The following is a 6,533-nucleotide window of genomic DNA, read 5'->3' on the forward strand; positions in this document are numbered from 1 at the left end:
CATAAATATATTTTAAAAAAATATTAACAGAAAAACTAATCAATCTCAGAAAATTAAATATCAAAAATAAAAAGTTTTTTTTTTGTTAAAAACCTCAAAATCTTTTTAAAAAAATTCGAAATGAATATTCACCCTTATTTTAGTTTGATTCTCTGAATCAACCAAAATATTGAGTACATTTTAATATTAAGATTGATTAAAGAGATTTTTTGGTCTAATTAATAGAATAACAATAATTTGGCTGCATTATTGTAGGTAGAACAAGTTAACATGATTGAGATTTTTTTGTCTAATTAATAAAATAACAATAATTTGGCTACATTATTGTAGGTAGAACTAGTTAATATGATTTAATTGCATTTTAACTAGTTCTACAAGAGTTTAATGTTAGGAAATATAAACCAAACAGTAATAATTTATGAAATAATCCGAATGAAATAAAGTTTGACAGCAGGGTGCAATAGTGTGCCTGCTTTAATCACAAAAACTGTGAGCTAGTATAAAGGAACAGAAATTCCTGATGAAATGCATGTTTCCCTATGAATCATGATCATTTAATTTATATAAAATATAATAAAATAAAATAAAAATTTGTTTAATTAATAAAAAACATAATATTCTTTACTTAATAAAAATCTTTTTTTGGTGACTACTTAATAAAAATATTTAACAATGAGCCGATTAAATAAACAAATTAAAGAAATTGCCATCAACCAAAAAAAAAAATCTAGACAGGCCTGTCTTACTTCATAATAAGGCAGAAAATTCCTAATTGATTTCTTTTTCAGTGGAAGCATATATAATGGAAAGAAAGGGTTGCCTCTTTGGGACTGAGGACTGATATATGTAAGATTGGAATCTTAACATCGACAATGTGTCAGAACTTAAAAGAGGGTAAAACGTAACATCACTATTATTATATGTATCTACCTGAAAAAACAAACTTTCTTGAAAGGGATAAACCATTGTTAATATAATTAGTTGTTATGCATTTGATAATATAAGAAAATCAAATGTGTTATTACTCAATTACATATTTGTATATAAATGAGTTTATAAATAATAATAATTCAATCAAATGTTTTTGTTTAATATAAATGATACATAATCAAAAGTAAAAAAATCTCTTTACATGATAGCAGTGATACAAATTAGAGTAACGTGGCAATTTAGTTTTAGAAGATTTTAATTTTAGACTAATTAATTAATTTTTGAAACAAAAATATTAATGAGATCTTTAATAATAATAAATAATAGATAGAAAATCAAATGTGTTATTACTCAATTACATATTTGTATATAAATGAGTTTATAAATAATAATAATTCAATCAAATGTTTTTGTTTAATATAAATGATACATAATCAAAAGTAAAAAAATCTCTTTACATGATAGCAGTGATACAAATTAGAGTAACGTGGCAATTTAGTTTTAGAAGATTTTAATTTTAGACTAATTAATTAATTTTTGAAACAAAAATATTAATTTGATCTTTAATAATAATAAATAATAGATATGTTTAAGTTGACGTATCCACGTGACACCACTACAAGAAAAACACCCATTCAGGTACACTTGAAAAGTGTAGCCAAAAGTAAAAAAAAAATGAAAAATGATGCTACGGCTACGCTTTTTGGGTTACGGCTACGTTTTTTGGGGTGATTCCTATTCGGCCGTTGCCTATTCTCAAAGGCTACGCTTTTCTGCACCAAAGGCTACGCTTTTGGCGTTTGGGAATAGGGTACGCTTTTCAAGTGATGCTGTCCAGGACCAAAGGCTACGCTTTTCAGCTTTCGTTTTTACCAGAATAGGCTACACTTTTCAACGCTACTACACCACTTGTAAAGCGTAGCCACATTGTATACCATAACTACTCTATATAAGTGTAGCCTTAGGTCCCTCATTATTTTTTTTTAAATTTTCTACATATATATATTCTAATAGTTTTTTTCTATAACCTAATATTTAGTAATATGATTATATATAATCTTTCATTTTAAATTAAATTAGTCAAATATTATAAAATAAAAATAAGTACACAATAATACTATATAATATTCTTCAAATAATAAAAATTATCCTTAAACAAATATATTTATAATGAACCAAAAGTATTAGAATGATCATAATTTTGAATATTCATACATCTCATATTAAAATAAAAAGAAGATAAGTAAAATTAAATTAGCTTCTACAAAATAAATAGAGTTATCCCTTAGCACATCTATAATACACTGTTCTTTATATAATTGTTTTCGTGAATAGAAATATACTAGTCCAGGAACTTAGGCCCTCTATTAATTAGTTCTTCCTTTGTCTCTCTAGCATTAGCCTTCCACCAAATATACTCATTGCTATTTATCTGAAAACAATAAAAAGACACTTAGCATAAAGAAATGCGCCATTTTGTAGGTTAAGACATTACCAATAATTTAGAATGTCACGAGAAACTTTTCTGAATTTGGAAAAACCAAAATATATGCGCATTGAAAAACCTAAGCCATGTGCATTAAGAGATTCAGAATTTGCATTAAGAAAATCATACCCAGAGAAGCTAACGATACTAAAAAGAGAAAAATATTGGTACTGATAATAAGTTCATAATACCAAAATAGCAATGGTGTTTTCTTCAGTGTTCTCTCCCACCCTCAACCTTGCTATGTCTTCTTCTCATTCTTGTTATTTTTCCTCCAATAAGTACTGTTACAGTTACAGAAGGAGAAGGACACAAAACACAAGAAGAAGAACAGTGAGAGTGAGAGGTAGCAGTAGCAGTAGCAGCTCCTCCAATGAAAAGGACAAGAAAGATTCACATTCTGATTCTTTCAACCTTTTTGGATTTGTGACCGATAACTCTTCAAGCCAACAAGCAATGAATTGTATAAGGAACACATTTAATCCACAATTCTAATTCCCTAAACTAACCACAGATTTGGAACCAATTAGACAATCACAGGCATTTAGCCAAGTAAAACACTGCACCTGAAACCCGAGGCCCATTTTCTCTCAACAGGGATCTGTGGTCTCATTCCTACTTGATAGTCCATATAATCTGGAAGGTACCCAGCAACCGGAGAAGGAACTTCACTGGAATGATTACGATTGAAACCAGCATCCTAAATAGTGACATTATAAAACCAAAAATATGCTTTGTACAATATTCTATTTGAAAAGAGAAAACAAAGAAATCTAATACCAAGAACAGAAAATTTACAACTCCAGCACAAATAATTGAGTTGAAACTCATTTTGACCCTTGAAATTTTTGACCAGCCTCAATTTTGACCCCTAAATTTATAGTTATCCAATTAACACCCTCAAATATTAGATTGTGACCCATGTTTGCCCCTGTAGCTATCTCCATTAACGGAGATCTGATATGGCACATTAAGTTGACAGAATATGTATCCACGTGACACCACTACAAGAAAAACACCCATTCAGGTACACTTGAAAAGTGTAGCCAAAAGTAAAAAAAAAATGATGCCTTAGGCTACGGCTACGCTTTTTGGGTTACGGCTACGTTTTTTGGGGTGATTCCTATTCGGCCGTTGCCTATTCTCAAAGGCTACGCTTTTCTGCACCAAAGGCTACGCTTTTGGCGTTTGGGAATAGGTTACGCTTTTGGACCCTAGAAATTGGACCCTTTAATTTTAGTTCTTTTCACAATTTTAAAGAATACAAAAAAATTATATCATGTTAAAGCATATCTCTTATCTTACTTCTATATGGAAAAGAATTAGCCTTGCATTCACTATATATACATAAAAAGCAGTTGGAAGTACCATATAGAGTTTGACTAGGTGACTCCAATATAATTTCATAATGCAGAACCGAAAACAAGATAAAACCATAGCTTTCATTGCCTTCATTTATATATATACATAAGATTCTAGCATTTATAAACAATAACAATTTTAAGTTGCATCATATGAATGACACAAGGGAGCAAAATTGTGCTAGTAAAAACAGAAAAGAATGAAAAAGAAGAACATGGCATTGAAAGCATTAGCAAAATTGAGGTTGACCATGAGATCACAGAAGTTAATAGGAGAAAAAATAATGTATCTACCAATTTCATGTGACTGAGAACACACTCAGCAAGAAAAAAAAAGAGAACACAGAACTCTGTTTTATAACCTCAGCATTTAACATTTCATTCAATCCACGATAGCCTTTGTCTTATATATACATTGATCAAAAGGTAAAAGAACCCTTTTTCAATTTCAAAAAGGATAGATGAGAACAGTATCGGAGGCAATTTTGGAGCTAAATTGGAATTCTAACAAATTTTAAAGAACAGATTACTTCTGTATGCACAATTAAAATTGGACAATTATTTCTAATAGAATGCAGGAATATATTTTCAGCAAAGAAACAACTAATGAACCATTTATCTTCAGGTCAACAACTAAGGAAACAATTAAATTGGAACTAGGGTTCGAACCAAAATAGCAACCAAATTGGGAACAAGCAATTAAACTAAATTGGTGCAAAGAAATTCGATCAACAATCAAAATGATTCAATTGAAACAAAGGAACGAAGACAAAAGATGAAATTGGAAGAACAAGAAAAGGGAGAGAAAGCGAACCAGGAAGCGGGAAAGAGGGTGCGTTTGAGCGGCGCACAACAGTGCAAGGGGGGGAAGGTTGAGGACGACGATACCGGGATGGTTGGGAAGCCACGCGACGACATCGGGACGTGCACGGCGGAGGGACAAACAATGGACGTGCCTCTCCACCTTGCTTTTGCGCACGGGAGCTTGATACACAAAACCGCCCCTATCTTGAGCAGTCTTTGACGGAGACGAATAACGCATCAAGAACAGCAGCTACTCAATGAATTTGCAGCCGTTCGGGGAAACGCAAGCAATTTTCCGCTGCAATTGTCTATTTTTCTTGTAGTGAATTCCTTCCTGTCGAGTTCTACAATGATCAGAATTTGAAACTAATCGAAACTAACTTTTGAAACTAAAATAACTTTTATAACAGATGCTAGTCTAATAGATATAGTGCAGCAAATTGTCAAAATTTGAAACAAACAAACTAACTTCTGATTTCTAACTAACGTGACAGTTACAACAAATTAACCAACTCACAAATTCTCCAACAGATATAGTACCAAAGCAAACTAAAAGTACCTCCTCATTGTCACCCTCAGGATCTGAATGTGGCTCAGTAACACTACAAGCAATTCCTCTCTTCCCTCTTTATTCCAAAATAACATCGCCACGCGAACCAGAATCAGTAACAATTCGAAAAAAATAAACAAATAAACAAATAAAACGCAAATTCCACTAAGAATGGAAAGCAAAGCCGCTACTTGAAGCTCGAGCTCAGCTTGAAGGAACTCCAACACCGTAGAGGGTAGCAGGTGCGTACGGAAACTGGGTAACGGGATTTGGCGAGAATTAGGAAAAAAAGGGGTATTCAAGTTGAACCCTGCATGTTCATCAACAATACATGGCTTGTTCATCAATTCACAATTCACAGTTGCATATAAACCATATTATTGTATCAAACCCCCCAAATTAAAAACCCTAAAATTGGAACTCTAAACACCCAAATTTCAAAACCAAACGGAAATCTATAGATACCTTCTCGACGATGTGTGCGCAGAGAGGACGACCAGAGTGCAGAGATGACGATGGTGAGGGTGCAGCTCACGATCAATACAAGAGAGCGCAACTGACGATCAACGCAGGAGAGAGCAGCTGACGATGAGTGGCGAAGTCATGTGTGGTGAGTGGTGAGTGGTGAGTGGGGAAGAAGCAACGGTGAGTGGCGAAGGTGAGAAGTGAGGACGCGAAGGCTTTCTCTGATAGTGAATGAAGGTGAGGCGCGAGTTACTGAAGAGCTAGCTGATCTGCATGCTTTGGGGGGCAAAGGGGAAAATATTCACTAAGTTATACGCCGTATTTGGCCCTAGATACATTAGGAGACGTTTTTGAAGAGTACCCAAATTATAACAAATAGGTTACTCTTTAAAAGTGCTCTCTTTGGTGTGAAAAGTGTAGCCATAGATATTTAGAAAAGGCTATGCTTTATAAGTAATTTCTATAATACCTAAGGCTACACTTTTCAAATGATGCCAAAATTGTGTTTCCATTTCTCTTACAAAAAGACAACACTGAGAAAAGCGTAGCCTATTCTAGGAATAGGCTACGCTTTTCAAATGTAGCTTAAAAAAGTGTGGCTGAATGGGTGTTTTTCTTGTAGTGCACCCAGCTTGCTAGAATGGATGTGTGATGAGTGAATGACGTGGCAAAAGTTGAATGAACTCAATTTCTCTGGCAAAGTTTCGAACATATTGGGAAAAAAAGGCTTTAAATTGAGTTCATTTAACTTTTGCCACGTCATTCACTCATCACACATCCATTCTAGCAAATTGGGTGCCACGTGAATACACATTCTGTCAACTTAACGTGTCATATCAGATCTCTGTTAATGGAGATAGCTACAGAGACAAACGTGGGTCACAATCTAATATTTGATGATATTAATTGGGTAACTATAAATTTAGAGGTCGAAATT

General features: G+C 33.2%; 1 long non-coding RNA gene across 1 annotated transcript; it reads right to left on the reverse strand.

Annotated features, from left to right (window-relative positions):
* On the reverse strand, nt 5,140-5,594 carry LOC110263049. The gene is made up of 2 exons (XR_002348047.1): nt 5,323-5,594; nt 5,140-5,207 (listed from the first exon to the last, which is right to left on the reverse strand). It is a non-coding gene; the product is annotated as an uncharacterized LOC110263049 (long non-coding RNA).

This window comes from Arachis ipaensis, chromosome B05, assembly GCF_000816755.2.
Source record: "Arachis ipaensis cultivar K30076 chromosome B05, Araip1.1, whole genome shotgun sequence".
Classification (NCBI taxonomy): Eukaryota; Viridiplantae; Streptophyta; class Magnoliopsida; order Fabales; family Fabaceae; genus Arachis; species Arachis ipaensis.